This window comes from Myxocyprinus asiaticus, chromosome 34 (assembly GCF_019703515.2).
Source record: "Myxocyprinus asiaticus isolate MX2 ecotype Aquarium Trade chromosome 34, UBuf_Myxa_2, whole genome shotgun sequence".
Lineage (NCBI taxonomy): Eukaryota > Metazoa > Chordata > Actinopteri > Cypriniformes > Catostomidae > Myxocyprinus > Myxocyprinus asiaticus.
The window spans coordinates 23283574-23303460 of record NC_059377.1 but is presented as its reverse complement, the minus strand read 5'-3'; positions in this window follow the sequence as shown (position 1 = coordinate 23303460).

Here is a 19887-nt window from a genome sequence, read left to right as displayed (position 1 = left end):
TCCTGTCCCTGCTCCGTGGCCTCCTCCCAGGCCTCCGGATCCTGTCCCTGCTCCGTGGCCTCCTCCCAGGCCTCCGGATCCTGTCCCTGCTCCGTGGCCTCCTCCCAGGCCTCCGGATCCTGTCCCTGCTCCGTGGCCTCCTCCCAGGCCTCCGGATCCTGTCCCTGCTCTGTGGCCTTTTCCCAGGCCTCCTGTCCCTGCTCCGTGGCCTCCTCCCAGGCCTCCGGATCCTGTCCCTGCTCCGTGGCCACCCCCCAGGCCTCCTGACTCTGTCCCAGCCCTGAGGCCGCCCCCCAAACCTCCTGACTCCACCCCTGTCCTCTGGTCACCTGTTTCTTCCTGCCCCTCTCCACCTTTAGGCGCCAGGAGTTTAAACCAAGCTTCAGAAATGTCTGTGTCACATTCTGTCTCCCTCCTGTTTCCATGGATTCTTATTTTGAAGTTTCCCCCTGGACACCATTCCTCATAGTGCATTGCCCTTATCACTTCCATCTGTTCCTGATTACCCTCACCTGTCTTCAGTTCCCTCATTTAGTTCTTGTCCGTGTAACACTTATGTTAGTGTGTGGTTTATTTGGTTCTTTGTTTACATGGTTTATGGTTCTCCACATTGTGATTATATATTCTTCTTCATCTTCCTCATTAAAGCCTGAAAATAGATCCATCGCCTCTCGCCTCATCATAATAATCTCTACTACAGAAATACGTGACAAGCTGGTTTGGATTTTCCCTACATTGTGACGTCACACAGATGAATATATTATCACATGACTGCCTCTACAGCAGTACAACAGTGCCTACTTTTACATCATTGCACCCTTGGCCCATCTACTGCCGCTCAGTCAGAAAGGTCAGAGAACAAGACAAATGGGCCTAATATTCCAGCACACCAAATGGGGATAAACACAGGAAACCTTCTTGTTCCCATCTGGAATATTACATTTTTCTACATAAACATACATTAGACAAACTGCTTCAACCATTATCATGCATATTGCCATGCTTTTAGAATAAACATGTCAAGTTATAACTCTTAAAATGAAACCCGAATCTGCATCTTGCTGTTTTGAGTATAAACATGCCTTGGACACGTTTTTGCACCCATCTGCGCTATTTTTAATTGTTGGTCTATGTAAACATGCACTAGGTGGACATCTTTGGCCATTCTGATGCATTTTCCAGCGATGTGCACCACGTTTTAAGAGTGGTACAAGTGTAACTTTTATAAAACGTGTCTTTTTTTTGTGGACCTTATTAATTTTCTTCTGATTTTGTTTCAAATATATATGGCTGTATTTGAGGGGCTGCAAGCTGTTAGCCAATCATAGCAGTGGACGTGGCATTTACATGGTAGTTTAAAGAGATGCTGAGGCTTAAACCGAGTGTTTTAAACAGATGGCAAGAGGCAGCATGGAAATTGATCATGTATTACGAAATTATGTAATTATGTTTTGGTGTAAAAAAAAACTTTACTAACATTATAAGTTAGACCTCATGTAAAAAAAAAAAAAAAAAAGTATGTCAATACGCCTTTAACTGAATTATATATATGTTGCATACAATATAAGCTTCTTTAGTATGACAGCTCAAACAGCAACATGAAATGCATTCATCATGATAAAGCAAGACTGAAAAAAAGTTGAAGGTTGTGGAAAAGGATTGCAGGTGGAGAGGAACATGCATAATGAACATGCATTATGATACAATGCATAATGAATAAGCTCTTAGTCTTAAAGGGTAAGTTCACCCAAAAAAGGAAAATTCTGTCATCATTTAACCTCATGCCATCCCAGATGTGTATGACTTTCTTTTTTCTGCTGACAAAATAATTTAATATTTATGGAAGAATTTCTCAGCTCGGTAGGTCCATACAATGCAAGTAAATGGTGAACAGAACTCCAAAAGCTCCAAAAAGGAGATAAAGTCAGCATTAAAGTAATCCATAAGAACATGTTTAATAAATATCTTCTGAAACGATCCAGTTGGTTTTGGGTGAGAACAGAACAAAATGTAACTCCTTTTTCTCTGTACATCTTGACAGCAGTCTCCTTGGCAATCATGACTTTAAGCTCAATTGCACTTCCTATAGCCCCCTCTGCACAGGCGTCAAGTGCTAGGAAGTGTAATCAAGCTTGAAATCGTGATCATGCCTAGAGACTGCATTGACAAGATGTACAGTGAAAGAGGAGTTACATCTTGGTCCTACATACAGTTGTGCTCAAATGTTTGCATACCCTGGCAGAAATTGTGAAATTTTGGCATTGATTTTGAAAATATGACTGATCTTGCAAAAAAAGTTCCGCCCCTTGAGCCTCTCACGGCTCCACCTTCCATGGCTCCTTGAAACAACCACACCGTCTTTTTCAAAAGCAGCCTGTATTTATCCTGAGGTTACCTGTGGGTTTTTCTTTGTATCCTGAACAATTCTTCTGGCAGTTGTGGCTGAAATCTTTCTTGGTCTACCTGACCTTGGCTTGGTATCAAGAGATCCCCGAATTTTCCACTTCTTAATAAGTGATTGAACAGTACTGACTGGCAATTTCAAGGCTTTGGGTATATTTTTATATCCTTTTCCATCTTTATAAAGTTCCATTACCTTGTTACGCAAGTCTTTTGACAGTTTTTTTCTGCTCCCCATGGCTCAGTATCTAGCCTGCTCAGTGCATCCACATGAGAGCTAACAAACTCATTGACTATTTATACACAGACACTAATTGCAATTTAAAAGGTCATAGGTGTGGGAAATTAACCTTTAATTGCCATTTAAACCTGTGTGTGTCACCTTATGTGTCTGTAACAAGGACAAACATTCAAAGGTATGTAAACTTTTGATCAGGGCCATTTGGGTGATTTCTGTTACCATTATGATTTAAAAAGGAGCCAAACAACTATGTGATACTAAATGGCTTCATATGATCACTATCCTTAAATAAAAGACAGTTTTTTTGCATGATCAGTAATAATTTCAAAATCAATGCCAAAATGTCACAATTTCTGCCAGGGTATGCAAACTTTTCAGCACAACTATGGAAGTGAATTGTTTCTTTTCACCATAAAACATCTCCTGTCATGTTCAACAGAACAAAGAAAGCCATACATGTTTGGAACAACATGATGGTAAGTGAATTATGACTAAATTTCTTGTAGTTGTCATGTCATAAAGCAAGACTTATTAACCACAGCATGATCACTTTTCACATCTGCTCACCCACACATATGCATTTTAGCAAATCCAGTCGGAATAATTATAGTTGTTGTTATGTTCTTACAGTGGAATCTCAATACACTCTTCACTGTGAGCTATTCTTGGGGAAGAAAGCAAAGCAAAGATCTGAAATGTTATTTATTAACACTTGGTAAAGGTATGCAAAGAGATTATGTCCAGCATGGAATGACAATTAATAAACATATTTATGATTAATACAGATGATAAACAAATTATTGTTTAAAAGATAACCCCCCTTTCTTCACATAAGGTCAGCTCACTTATATTGACTTGGCTATTCCCTTACCATGGCACTGACACTACATGATTAGGATGGGGCAGTCGTGTTACAGGGCTGTCAGAGCTAATACTAAAAATCTAAAAATCAATGAAGATGAAGTGCCGAAGGGTGGAAGTCTGTTTTCATGATTCATTTCTCCTCAAATTATCACTTACACGTTAATATCAAAGGTTCATTCTTTAATGAAAAGGGTCACTACGGTAACAGACTGACTCATTGATTTAATGGAAGCCAAGAACCATAACTTTGCTCAAAGGTAAACTTCAGCATTTGTCACACTGGAGAGACTTTAGGCCAAAATTTGTCATTTGTATATCGCTCATCATTTAGAACATGCACATACAAACAACCGCTTGCTACTGCTTCCTTGACTTGCATTTAACTCCACAACATATGCTATGTGAGTAGCAGTTAAGTACTGTAATTCCATTTACTTTAACCCTGGTTGCATTGGATTTACAGTAACAGCGTTTTTAGCACATACAGCACTTATTAATATACTGCAGTCATTTATTAGATTATCTCCAACAGTGCACAGATTTAACATTATCCTCATGTCATAATTTGTAGAGCTATGTAGTTTCCTTCTAATAATTTCTATTAGCTATTTCTTTTCATTGTTGATCTACAGTCTTGTAATTCATAGACAATCACTGTATAGCATTGCTAATATTCTTTTTATGTGATGTTTATTTTGGCTTTATACAGTTTTATCTGGACAGTAAGTGCACTGCATGCAACAGATGTCAAGGAGACTGGGGACTTTGCAGTTTTCATATCCAAGAATTTAGCAGATTATGCACTCATACAGTATATACGAAAAATTCAATAAGTGTCCCAAGGACTTTTTAAAAAACAATTATAGTCAGAGAAAGTAGAGGGGAAGTTATTGGGGAGTAGGGATGTCAGATGTACTGGTACTTTGGTACCAAGTCAATACTAAAATTAAGTTTCATTCTATAGTATCGTTGGTACAGAGTCCTGACTCAATTTGGTACCCGAATTCTGTCTGAATGGAGAATGCTCATCTGACCCCAATTTTTACTTTGCTAAAACACAGGAAGGACACAGACCATGTCTCAAAAAGGAAAGCAAAAAGAAGGTGAGAGGTTTACCATCATATGCAATGGGGTTGTGTTTGCCACCGGACATGAACACACAGAAAGTTTAAAGTTCCCAGACTAGTTAAAAAGGACATTTAGTGACATAATATTACACAGTACGAGTAATATCTGGACATATTATATGAGTTTTAATGAGCTATCTAGTGTAATCTACCTCTCTGATGAAAAATGCATGCAAAAAAATAATGAACTTTACTAGTTAATCCATTGTTATAAAATCATGAAGATACTATAAGATAAACAAATTTTATTAACTTTTATTACTGTAATGCCACCCAAATACTAGCAAACTTGGCCACTTACCTAGAAACAACTGAGTTACCTTGGCTACTGACAAGTGACCAAACGTGAGTCATCTCATATGAAAGCCATGTCACCAGCATGGTTGAGCATGTTTAGTTAACTGTACTGAGAAATCTGTGCTGAGAACAGTTTGTTATCCTACCATGCTGGACTGCAATCAAGTGGAAAAACTACTGGAACCATTCCTTACTTTGCCCAAAACCGTTCGGCCCTATGCTAGAAAAGCCCTTTCTGTCTCTCCCACATAAGCACTATAGCTCAATGTGTCTGGAGTATGTGTACCAGGGACGTGCCGTCCATGTAAGCAGGGTAAGCAGTGCTTACTTAACAGAAGAGTGAAAAGAAAAATGACACTATGAAATATTTAAGTACAATTGCTAATATAAACTACTGTTTTTGTTTAAATTCGTCATCTTTCATCTCAGTTGAGCAGCACAGACAGTTTTCGCTTTGGCACTACCCTCAGGTATAAGCACTTTATGTTATGCTTTCTCTGACTTAGACTCAAAGCATTGTTTACCGCCCTTTCATTCAACATTGTACGTTCATTCAAACTGAATCATGCCTGCTACTACAAATGGCCAAGTTAAGCATGCTTACCTAAATGAGTAAGCCAATCAGAAGCTCCTTCCTTCAGTCACGCTATCTGATAGGCTAGATTTTTGTCTTGCATCAACACTTTCTAGTTCACATAACTAATGCATTATTAAGCGCTAAAATGGATATAGTGTAAGCATCGACAACATATGCGGATTTGGCAAAGTTAAAATCAATAAAAAATTGAGAAAGAGAGGCTATCAAAACTTAAACAAGCGGGCGACTTTTATAACAAAGTGACGGAGATATTCATTCACAAGTAGAGATGCATGGATTTTGTGTTCAAGTAACGGTAAGTTAATATGTTTATTAAGAATCTGTGTTATTAATACTAGGTCATTGTTTCTGATTAGTCTGAGGCTATGAAGTGGTGATCTGGCAATAATGTCCTTCTTGTGTTATGCTCTGTCTGTTTTATAGTTTTAACATTAGGGCACAGTGTCTGTTTAAAAAAATATATTAAGGGATGACTGCCGTGTTTTCATTACATTTGCCTTGTGCATTGTGCAAGATCTTTGTTTTTGAGTGACTCCAGCCAGGTCTCCTAAGCAACCAAATTGGCCCAGTTGCTAGGGAGGGTAGAGTCACATGGGGTAACCTCCTCATGGTCGCTATAATGTGGTTCGCGTGGTTCGCTGTGCATGGATGCCGCGGTGGATGGCGTGAAGCCTCCACACGCGCTATGTCTCCGCGGTAATGCGCTCAACAAGCCACGTGATAAGATCCGCAGGTTGACGGTCTCAGACGTGGAAGCAACTGAGATTCGTCCTCAGCCACCCGGATTGAGGCGAGTCACTACGCCACCACGAGGACTTAGAGTGCATTGGGAGCTGAGCATTCCAAATTGGTGAGAAAAAGAAAAAAAAAAGAAAGAAAAAAAGATTGTTGTTTGTGGTGGTCAGATTAGTTAATTGCTGCTGTCCATTCCAGTGTTTCTGAGCTGTGGGAAGAGTGACGTAGTGAAACTATTAACTCGCAATCTTTTCTTTTTCTTTTTGTTGTATGTCAAAACAAGCTCTTCTGGCACTGTGGTTCATTGTATTATTTTTGGACATAAACATGCTTGGCTCAATATATGACATTCTTTTATTTGTGTGATATGAGCAATATTACTATCCTGAATTTAAAAAATTTTGTCATGAAGTTTGCCACTGTGACATAATTGTTTCCATTGACTGATGGGTCCAAGGCAACAATTTACATCTATAACATTTCCGCAACATTACACTCATCCATGTAACACGTTTTGGGCACAGCGTTTAATAATGTGTATTAAAAATCTTTGATGCTTGCCCAGTCTCAAAGCCCACGGCATGTGCCTGATGTGTACTGACTACTAGGTCACAGCTCTGACATATTTGCATTTTTGTTGTAGAATTCTCACAGACATCTGTCAGCACAAATCATTAGTCACCAAGGTGGCATTTATACTGCAAGGCTTAATGCAAAGATCCAATCTTTCGACACATATCTTATTCCTTGTCCTGCCTGTTTACATTCACTTAAAGATGCTGTAAGTGATTTTTTTGTGGAAAGTTATGTAAAACATTTCCCTACTCCCTGAAAGATATTAATGAAATATGTGTTGTGAGATCACTGGTTTCTGTGACAGCTCTAGACTTTTTAAACAGCAAACAAAAATGTGTCCACGGGCTCTGACGCTTTCGACCTGTCAATCATTTTGCGTGTTCTCATAGTATTATAGTTGCAGCAAATTATTGAGGCTTAATGCCATTTTTATGTCATGTTGCACAATTGTCAGTTGAGGGCACTATTTTGTTGCTGTTGTTTTTAATAATTATTTCTGCACAATGTCGGTCTCAATAAAGATCATTTGGTATATTTGGGTTTTGGAAAGAGGGGCATGGTTAAAATTACTGCAGATCCTCGCTTTTACCAATTATTGTGCTGCATTAAGCTAATTCTACAGAGAAATAATGAGAAATTAACCATTATTTTGTTTAAACACTTGCACATTATTCTGACCTCTCAAACACCTCTTTACAAGGAAATCTTTGCATGACCAATCATTATCTGACTCCCACAGAAACAGAACATTTCTCTGTTTTATTGAAAGAACAGAAGTAGACCTCAGGATCCAGACTTGTGCACTGTTTGTTCAAATCATACACACACTTTGCCATTTGCTGTATGAACAAGAAGTGATAGAAAGACAACTTCATTTTCATCCTCAGTTAGCCAAAAAGAGACAAATAGGCAGTCTAGGGCTGGTATGACAATATATATACATCATACAATTGTAGAAATGTGCAAACCAGTAATATACTGTATACCTTTTATACTGCGGTAGATGTATTCTTGCAGCTATCAGTGGACAGGACTGCTTAACGGTATTTATGAAAGCAGCAAGAAACATGGACTAATTTGAAATTAGACAGCAGGGGAGGAAGTGTTGCAAACTTGTTATTAAATTGTGTTAGGCACAAAACAAAGTAGAGTTTAGTTGTGTATTGTTTTGCCAAGCCAAGTCACAACTTGCCGCATTACTATAGAATTACATTTCCGTCATCCCAGGTGTGTGTACGGTATATTGGTTATTTTTCAGTGGCTTTTGAACACATCTCATTCAGTCAGAATTGAGTCAGAACTATCTGTTTTGATACTGTTAAATGAACTATTTCAAGTCTTTTGTTTTTAACTCGAGTATTACCAGTGCTGGGTAGTAACGGATTACACGTAATCTGGATCACACAATTAGATTACAACAATCAAGTACTTGTAATTAGATTAAATTACATTTTAAAACACTTGTAATTAGATTACAGTTATTTTTAAATGATTACATGATTACATAATAATAAGGCAACAAGAGTTAATTGTTCAAATTTGGTCTAATTGTTTATCACGTAAACAATTATGCCTTCTAATGACGAAAAATGTTGCAAGTAACCAAACACTGCTGATGTATAGCTGTGAAATGTTATGTCTACCTCATATCCAGCAACCTTCATTAATTATTGATTCTGGAAGTCTGGAAAAAAATAATAAATAAAAATTGGAAGACAATTAATCTAATAAAATAAAACAAAAATTATTCACACCATTTCTTTCTGCCACATTCGAAAAAAAAAAAAAACATACCAGTTAAAATGTGTTTTGTGTTACTTGGTAGGTGCTTTTTTATTGTACTCAGTGACAGAATAATAGTGAGTAAAACACAACGAATCATATAAATTCTCATGTTTTGATTCAATAAGTAAGTTTACTTAAATATATTTAAGCAACATTATGTCTGTACTGAAGACGCCGGGGCAGTAGTGTTAAGATCCATGTGCAGTTTAATAAAAGTATGAACAGTACAACAAAGTTGCAAACAGAAGGATAAACGTCAAAACAGGCAAGGGTTCGGTAAACAGGAGACAGTCCTAGAAATGCAAACCAAGTAAATCCGAGAGACAGAGGGTAATCCAGTAAACAGGCAATAGGTCCAAAAACTCACAAGCAGGCAGGGAAATACGATCAACAGGCAGGAGTCAAAAACACAGGAAAAACAGGAATGATAATAATGCTCAGAATTGCAGACTAGACAGAACAAGACTTCGCAATGAATGCATGTAAACAGGGAACTAAATAGACTGAGATGATATGAAACAGGTGAGTGAGTAATCAGTCTGAGCAGAGGATTATGGGAAATGTAGTTCATGAGTAGCAGTTAGAATTGTGGAGATGGCGACCTCTGGTGGCATTCAGGAGAGGTAGCAGGCACTGCAGGTGTAACAGAGCCCTCCTCCCCCCACCCCCGCGAGCGGCTCCTGACACGAGGAGGTTGTCTGCATTGGGGTCTACCACGACCTCTGGGAGCGGGACAATTAGGAAAATTGTGGTGGAATTCAGAGATGAGAGCAGGGTCCAGAATATGCTCCTCAGTGCCACAGCCCTCCCAGTCAACCAAGTATTGGAGAGTCCGACGCCAGCATTGAGAGTTCAGGAGTTTGGGTACCCGAAAGGCTCCTCTCCATCAATGAGGAATGGAAGGGGTATCTGGGGGTCTTGAGAGCCCTCCTCTCTCAGAGGTGCCGCGGGTTTGAGCAAGGAGACATGAAAGGTGGGGGAAACATGGTAATTAGCAGGGAGTTGAAGGAGACAGGATTGATTTGACGAATGATTTTGAAAGGGCCAACATACCTGGGACTTAGTTTCTTGCATGGGAGCTGAAGACGAAGATCTTGGGTTGACAGCCAAACCCACTGCCCTGGAGCATAGTTGGGGCCAGGCCACCGGTGGAGATTGGCCTGCTCCCTCTGTCGGCGAATAGCATGTTTTAAGTGGACGTGAGCTTGATCCCAGATAGCCTCACTGCGCTGCATCCAGTCATCGACTGCAGGTACATCGGATGGTTCCCCGGACCAAGGGAAGAGTGGGGGTTGAAAACCTAGGATGCACTTGAAAGGAGTGGTTCCGGTGGCTGGTTTGAACAGGGAGATTTGAGCATATTCGGCCCAGGGTAGGAAGCGGCTCCAGTCGTGCTGATTCATTTGGCAGTAAGCCCTTAGGAATTTTCCTAGGTCTTGGTTAAGGTGTTCAGCTTGTCCATTAGATTGGGGGTGATATCCAGAGGTTAGACTCACGTTGACATTGAACAATTTGAAGAATGCAGACCAGACTCAGGAGGTGAATTGAGGACCACGGTCAGAGACAATGTCTTCTGGTAGGCCATAGAAGCGGAAGTCATACTGGAACAGGTTCTCAGCACATTCCATAGACGAGGGGAGCTTGGGCAGAGGGATGAATCTACAAGCTTTAGTAAAACGATCCACCACGGTTAAGATGGTAGTGAAGCCCTGGGAGTTGGGTAAATCCGTGACAAAATCCACTGTGATATGAGACCAAGGATACCGAGGGGCAGGCAGAGGCTGAAGGAGACCAGATGGGAGCTGTCGAACAGATTTAGAGGTGGCACATACATTGCAGTTTTTAACATAGTCAGCGACCTCTGTCACTAGGTTTTCCCACCAAAACTGGTTTTGCACTAACCTGCAAGTAGCTTGTGCACCTGGATGCCCAGAGCAGGCCGAGTCATGAACCCACTGAAGAACTCTGTTGTGTAAGGAGGGCAGTCAGTGGGACTGGGTTCTTGATTCTGAGCTTGGGTGATGTCGGCCATTATGTCCCATTGTACAGGAGCGACAATGAGGGTTGGTGGGATTATCGGAGTCATGGGGTTGTTGCAGTTAGTGGAACTATAAATGCGGGACAGGGCATCTGCTTTGGTGTTCTTGGAGCCAGGTCGAAAGGTGATGGTGAAATCAAATCTGGAGAAAAACAGGGACCATCAGGCTTGACGTTTAGTCGTTTAGCCGACTGAATGTACTCCAGGTTGCGATGATCCGTGATGACCAGGAAAGGATGACAAGCTCCCTCTAACCAATGTCTCCACTCCTCGAGGCCACTTTCATGGCCAAAAGTTCACGGTTGCCAACATTGTAATTTCTCTCAGCAGCTGACATCTTGCCTGAGTAGAAGGCACAGGGATGGAGTTTGGCAGAGATCCTTGTTGTTGAGAGAGTACTGCACCAACTCCTAAATCAGAGGCATCCACTTCCTGCACGAAGGGTCGAGTGGGGTCTGAATGATGGAGAATGGGTGCAGTCATAAAGCATAGTTTAAGATCATCGAAGGCTTGATGAGCAGAAGGTGTCCAGATTAGTTTCAGAGCTTTTCCACGGAGCAATGAGGTGAGTGGAGTAGCAACCAAGCTGAAACCTCGGATGAAATGTCTATAGAAGTTGGCAAAACCAAGGAAGCACTGTAGTTCCTTGACAGACACAGGTAGTGGCCACTGCAGCACTGCTTGCACTTTAGCAGAGTCCATGGTGACCCCCTCATGGGAGATGACATACCCCAGGAAAGAGATGGTTGATTGGTGAAACTCATATACAGTTGATGTTTAACAAGGCAGTTGAGTACCACTCTGACGTGTTGAACATGTTCATCAAGGGAAGAAGAGTATATCAGAATGTCATCGATGTAGACAATAACCCATCTGCCAATAAGATTGCGAAAAATGTCATTTATATTGGCTTGAAAGACAGATGGACTGTTGGAAAGTCAGAAAGGTATCACCTGGTATTTGTAGTGGCCAGTGTGTGTAGAAAAGGCAGTCTTCCATTCATCCCCCTCCCGAATATAGATTAAGTTGTAGGCATTACGAAGATCCAGTTTGGTGAAGAACTTGACACATCGTAACTGCTCTAAAGCTGCTGATACCAGGGGGACAGGATAGCAATACTTGATGGTGACTGTGTTCAGGCCTCGGTAGTCAATGCATGGACGAAGACCCCTGTACTTCTTTCCTACGAAGAAGAAACCTGCATAAGCAGGAGAAGTGGATGTTCGAATTAACCCTCTTTCCAGGGACTCCGATATGTACACTTCCATAGCTTTAGTTTCTGGTTCTGATAAGGGGTAAATTCGTCCACATGGAGGAGAGACGCCCAGCAGAAGGTCAATGGAACAGTCACAGGAACGGTGTGGAGGAAGTTGTGTAGCCTTAGATTTGCTGAAGGCCTCCTGGACATCCGAATAACAGTGTGGCAGATTCAACATCTCCCTCTCAGCGAAAATAGTTGTGGTACTTACAGGAGGAAGAAAGATGGGTTCAGGAAGTTTGAGGCAAGACTGGAAACAGGAAGTACTCCAATGAGTGATTTGTCCATCTCTCCATGAGATCTCAGGGTTGTGGAGTCTCAGCCATGGCAGGCCAAGGACAATCAGTTTATTAGGAGAATGCGTGACTAGAAACTGAATCTCCTCTTAATGAAGAAGGCCCACGTGAAGACGAATGGGTTGGGTAAATTGCTGAATCTTGCCAGTTCCCAGAGGTTGTCCATCCAGCGCTGATACATGTAAAGTAGGGACACAGGGGACAAAAGACAGATTTAGATTTGTGGCGAGACCCAGGTCAATAAAGTTACCTGCAGCCCCAGAATCTAAAATGGCAGATACATGATGTTCCTTATCTAGAACATGCAAAGTAACAGAAACTTCAAACTGTTCGATAAGAATTAGGTTTGAAAGTTCTGACCTCACCGCCGCATCCCCCTTCCTAGGGGGACGAGTAGGGCAGGCAGCCAGTAAATGTCCCGACTGTCCGCAGTAGATACATAATCTCTCCCATAGACGACATCTTCGTTCTTCAGAGGAGAGAGAAGAAAGTCCCACTTGCTTGGGTTCATGATAACTGGTTGCAGCAATGTCAGAGTGAAGTGTCTGTGGAGAGCTGACTGGACGACGGGCTTTAATCAGGTTATCCAGACGAATTACTAATTTGATGAATTCATCAAGAGATCTCCCCTCATCACGACATGCTATTTCAGCTTGAAGATCAGGATTTAACTCCTGATGGAACAACAGTTTCAAAGTGTCCTCCACCCATACTGTTTGCGCTGCTAGCATGCGAAAGGATAAACAGAATTCAGCCGCAGACTTCTTCCCTTGCTTTAAACACAATAGGAGTTCTCCCGGGTCCTTACCACACTCAGAGTGTTTGAAAACCTCCCGTAAACGATCTAGAAAGTGAGACAAAGAGCATTTTAAAATGTTCTCACGACTCCATACTGCAGTTGCCTAGTCCAGTGCTTTTCCTGACAGCAGTGATACAATAAAGGAAACACAAGCTTCATCATTGCGATACATTTGAGGTAGTTGAGATAGAAAAAGCTCACATTGCAAGAAAAATCCTCGACACTTACTAGGTGATCCGTCAAACTTCTCAGGAAGCGAGAGTCGAGGATTAACAACAGCTATAGAGTGCGTTGTGCTGCTGGCTGAGTCGCTTGTGGAAACCCCCATCGGAGATACTTGTGGCTTTGGCTGCACGGATTTAAAGAGTTCTTCCGTGATAGAGGTGAGCTTGCACAGCTGCTGATGTTGACTGGTAAGCATTGCTGCTTGTGCTGCAACAAGCTTGTGTAACTGTTGGAAGGCTGCTGGATCTAAATTGGGCGAAGTCTTCTGTAGCGAAGACGCCGGGGCAGTAATGTTAAGATCCATGTGAAGTTTAATAAAAGTATGAACAGTACTACAAAGTAGCAAACAAAAGGATAAACGTCAAAACAGGCAAGGGTTCGGTAAACAGGAGACTGTCCAAGAAATGCAAACCAAGTAAATCTGAGAGACAGAGGGGTAATCCAGGAAACAGGCAACAGGTCCAAAAACTCACAAGCAGGCAGGGAAATACGATCAAAATGCAGGAAAAACAGGAATGGTAATAATGCTCAGAACTGCACACTAGGCAGAACAAGACTTCGCAATGAATGCATGTAAACAGGGAACTAAATAGACAGATGATATGAAACAGGTGAGTGAGTAATCAGTCTGAGCAGAGGATTATGGGAAATGTAAATGCAGTGTAGTTCTAGCGGGAAGACTAGCAGCTGTACATCATCGCACCATTAGCTAGGTAACTCCTAGCCAATCACATGTAAGCCATTGCTTTATAAGTCTGCTCACAATCTATCACATTGCTGTTTCAGTGTGCAACCTCCACCACCCCACCACCCCACCACCACCAGCTGAGTCCCGTCCTGCACGGGGGTAGGCTCCTTGCCCCTGCCTCCTATCTCCGGCAAGATTTGATGGTTCCAAGTACAACTTCTTTGGACTGCCAGACGGGGTTTACGCAAAAGAGAGACATTACATTTCTGTTTTATATTCATAAAACAAATGTCATCTTAAATTTCACTCAAGTCTGCGAGTCTTCCTGATAGAAATGTAGTTTGTGAGTAGGAGTTAGAATTCTGGAAATGGCAACCTCTGGCGGCGTTCAGGAGAGGTAGCGGGCGCTGCAGGTGTAACAATGTCCTACATCAAATCTAACAAACATGACACCACCTAACAAACAATTTAGGTCAGAGGTAATCCAAAAGTAATCCAAAATCAATCAGATTAGATTACCCAAAAATATATAATTACAAAATATAATCCAAGAGATTTCATTACTGATTGCAATTTTAGTCATCTAATCTAACCGGCACTGAGTATTAAATAACGTGAAGCAGCTGTTTTAGAACTGATGTCAGGCTTATTCATTTGCTATGAATAATCTTGGTTTGCATCCATCAATTCCAAATATAAAGTGAAAATGTATCAAATGAAATTAGATTAATTGGTAACACTTTATAATAAGGTTCCATTCGTTAACATTAATACACATATTAGGTATCATGAAATGAAAATTCGTACATATTTTATGAGTTGGCTATTTCGTATGATTTCGAGTTTGTTTGTATAAATTTGTACGATTTCATCATGTGCAAATGTCCGGATGTCTAATGCGGAAGTAAGCGTGAGTTTCGCGCACGAGGCGTTAAGGACTTGCTTATTAATATTATCCCCTTACCCAAACCCCTTATCTAAACTAACCGATCAATGTGAGTGTGTAAACATGACAGGAAGCTGTTGTGTGTGACAGAATCAAGTAACTGTTGCGTATTAGATGGAAATGATGTCCAGCGACGTCACTGGCTGTAGTGAAAATTGTACTAATTCATACGAGTGCAGTCGTACGAGATCATACGAATTAGCCAAATTTTGAAAAGTCGCATGAATCCTTACGATTTCGCCATGAGAGTGTGTAGGAACAAACAATGAACAATATATTGTTTAAAGCATTTCTTAATCTTTTTTAATGTTAGTTAATAAAAATACAATTGCTCGTTGTTAGTTCATAGTGCATTAAATAATGTTAACAAACACAACTTTTGATTTGTATTCGCATATGTTGAAATTAACATTAACTAAGATTAATAAATGCTGTAAAATTATTGTTCATTGTTAGTTCATGTTAACTAGCATTGTTAACTAATGTTATCAAATGGAACCTTATTGTAAAGTGTTACCGATTAATTGACTGGAATATCCAAAAATAGGCATTAGCTCATGGTTAAATCATTATTCTTATTATAATTTTTCATCATCAAAAAAATATCTACACTACCGGTCAAAAGTTTTGAAACACACTCATTCTTTATTATATATATATATATATATATATATATATATATATATATATATATATATATATATTATAATTGTTTTGTTTTTTTTTCACATTTTAGAATAATAGTAAAGTCATCAAAACTATGGAATAACATAAATGGAACTATGGGAATTATGTTGTGACTAAAAAAAATACCAAACAAATCAAAACTGTTATATTTTAGCATCTTCAAAGTAGTCACCCTTTGCCTAGAATTTGCATACATGTACTCTTGACATTTTCTCAACCAACTTCTTGAGGTATCACCCTGGGATGCTTTTTAAACAGTATTGAAGGAGTTCCCATCTATGTTGGGCACTTATTGGCTGCTTTTCTTTATTATTTGGTCCAAGTTATCAATTTCAAAAATGTTTTTTAAAATGTTTATTACATTTTAGTTTTATAATGAAATAAATTAATATGGTGGCACAATTATATTTTTGTCTACAAAACTAATTTCAAATATTTAAGCATATGCCTTCAGATCAACAGATTTTTAAGATCATGAGAAACATTTCAGTCAAGTGTTTCAAAACTTTTGACCGGTAGTGTATATCATTATATATAACAATACCTTTTTATAAAATGACTTATTCCATGATTTTTAAGTTTTTGGTCTTCTGCTACAGACAAAAAAGTATGGTGAGAGCACTATCCTTCTGAGTATATTAGTCAGTTTTGAGTTGTTAACTTCCCTTAATACACTCCTTCCTTCACTTATTCAAACTCACTCTCAGAGGAAAAGCCAGGGTGGATTTAACAATGGCTTTAGGTGACCCAGATGAATCTAAAGTGCAGTTAGACGTTTTAGAGTCTGCATGTAAAAAGAGTACCTCTTTGGGTCTGATGGGTGTAATCTTGTATCCAATGTTTGAGTTTTATAAGACCAAGACTAGTGTCACATATTCCCCATTTTTTGCATTGACTTATGTTGAAATTCTGGTTTAGTTCCCATGTTCCTGTTTCCTGTTAGTTTGTAGTCCTTTTTTAGTTTCATTTTATGATTGGTTTTCTCCTGATTGTTTCCACAGGTGTTCCTCGTTCCCTTGTTTGCCCCTGTGTATTTAAGCCCTTGTTTTCCCTGTTTCCTTTGTCAGTATTCACATGTATTGTCATGTTTTGTACCTGGTTCCCTGTGTTTTGTTTTCATTTTTATTCTGAGTTACTTTGTTCATCTTTTGTTTCCATTAAAAGCTGCACTTAGATCCTCCATCCTTGCCAGCCTTGTTACAACTAGTTTTAGACTGATGTAGACTTTAAATGCAGTGCCATTCTGTAGATGATCATCACAATGTCCATGAATAATAAATACAAGGTGTAAATTCTTTTGTCAATGCTTATTTTTATCTTTAGATGGGAGTAGTTTTTAAATACTTAAAAGTCTATGACCCTGCACATTGTATGTTGGCGTATAATTCAAAGATGCACACCTTAATAAATAATAGACCTAAAAAGTATAATAGTAGTTTTGACAAATATGTTTACATGATATACATATGTATACATTCACATGGGATGAAAACTCCTGTTGTAACAATTGTCTAGAAAAAGCTATTTTGTTTGTTTTATTCAATAAGGCAGATCGCTCCCTTGTGGTGGCCATCGTGCTGAGATCACATGACCAGCCCAACACAACTCAGTTTATCTTTGTAACCCTGTTATTATTGGACACCTCTGTTGTCATTTAATAATCATGTGTGAGAAATATTCTTGCAAACAGAATATTTCTACAATGGCAATTACTACCAAAGACATTTGCTCTTGCAAGAAGCTGCATCCATGCTGTTAGGTGTCAGTATAAAGCCTGAGACCACTGGCATATTGATTGTTCAGGAAGATGAATAAGAGCCAGTACAACTTAAACATGCACTACTTTATAATTCCTGTCCAGAGTAAAATACCACCAGTACCTCTCCTGAATCCTGTGGGAAGAAGTATGACATAACAGAATTCCTGCTTTAGGCCAGTGGGATCTGTCCCAGAGTTCATGCTCAAAGTCCACCTCAGGGCAAGGAGCCAGCCAGAGACACCATGGGACACGGGGAATGGTGCATTGATTTTAATCAGCGATGTCACAGAATCAATGGAACCTTAAAAACCTTAGGGGAGAATAGGTAATGTGGCAATGCCTCATGAGAGGTAGGTTTTATTGGGACAAGTAGGACATTTTGTCCTGTCTTTATTTTGACCAACAGTTTCCTCTGACAACTTTGTTATCGTAAAGACAGGGTATTCCAATAGACCTGCACGATAGATTGTAACCAGTTCACCAAAGCAGAACATCATGCCCAGCCAATTGGGAAATATTGTCTTTAATGATCTGTTGTTTTTGAGTAATGCTATTAATCACTTGCTTTGGTCACCATTATCACAGTGTGATTAATTGCACTTTCGTAATAAGTCTGTTTGGCTACATTTGTAGCACATGGGTGTGACAAATAAGAATAAAGTAAGGTTATTTTCTGAGTCTAGGCTCTAAGGCTGGTGATGTATGAGCAGAGCTTGATTATCTTTGCATGAACCCAAGATGCTGATTACAAACAATTATTCACTGTTACTCACTATAATAAAGGGATAATGGTAGCCCATAAATATGTTCGCTTTGCTTTGAATCAGAGCTTTCCTTTTCACTTTGACACATGCTGAGTGCATACACTGTACACAACTGACGTGGTAACCCCACTTTCTGCCATATTTAGCGCTCAGGATAAAGAGCATATTTGCTTTGATCAGTTGTGGTTTGGATCAATACAGCCCCTTTATTCCCACTCATGCATGTATCAATAATTGAAAGAGTCATGTCAAAACACCTGATGAGGCTATTAAACTGCTAATTCTCAGTCATGGTTTCAGTCACTATGAGTACTTTTCTTTGAGCTGAATGAACAATTACTAATAAATACAAGTTTCATGTACCATTACACCTGGCAAGGGCCCATAATTAAAACTCGCCAAGCGGCAAAAGTGAGTAAAAAAGTTTATCTAGGATTCAAATCCATGTGACGACACATAGCCTCCATGGGATATTTCGCTAACACTTTATAATAACCTTCATTAATAAATCATTCATAAGCATTATATAATGCTTTATAGATCATTAGTTAATATATATTCAAATAGTTCTAAATATGCAATTGTTATTATTTTCTAATTTATTTATTTAACATTAATTATCTTTTTAACCTTATGTAATGTAAATTAAAATACTTACAAATGTTATTAAACTTTCATTCCTATATGACTTTGCACTTTTTAACATCTACAAATGAGTTGGCAACACTTTACAATAAGGTTCCATTTGTTAACTTTAGTAAACAACATTGGTTAACATGAACAAACAATGAACAATACTTAAGCATTTATTAATCTTCGTTAATGTTAATTTCAACATACAGTAATACATTTTTAAAATCAAAAGTTGTATTTGTTAACAGTTATTGCACTATGAACTAACATGAACTGACAATGAACAATAATATTTGTATTAACTAACATTAACAAAGATTAAAAGATTATGTAAAAGAAAATATAATGTTAATTGTTTGTTCATAATACTTAATGCATTAACTAATGTTAATGAATGGAACATGATTGTAAAGTGTTACCAGTTAGTTTAAAAAAAATTATATAATGATTAACAGACCATTTGTTAATGTACATTGGAATGCTTACATATGTCATCAAATTTTTTTCATAAATGAGCTCATGCACATTTTCAAATGTACAAATGTTTTCAGAAATGATTTTTCACTGCTTCACACACTATTCATATTTACACATTTTTAATTAATGTCCAGCTAATTAGTAGCCAGGGACTGTCAAAATGTTTGTTTGTTGTGATATGTAAACATGCTTTTACTTTTTAAACATCTTTAGAAATCGTGTATTAATTATTTGTTCATATTTTAATTGTACTAACTTGTAAGATGCTAAAGGTGACTCAATGACCTGTGCTGTTTGTCACAAACAAAAAAGGGAAAAACAAACAGCTTAATAATACAATTACAATGGGGACAAAACTATAATTTTAACAAAAATGATGCCAAAATAATAGTTTAATGGCCAGTAAGAAATATTTATGGCTGATACAGAGGGTTACCACTGTGCGGTTGGTTGCCTCGTTGATATTCTCCTCCTCATCCCTCTCTCTGCCTGACCCTTTTTGTTAATTAAATTACATAAGCTAGTGGAACAGTGGCGGAATGAAGTGTAGGGGTCCAGAGATCCAAAAACAACAGCTTATGTATACATTATTTCACTAATCCCCGTAAAACACTTATTATGCAGCAATGAAAAGCAGAGATAAAATGATTAGTCTGATCTTGGGGAAGGCGCTGCCCATTTCCTCTTACTCTCT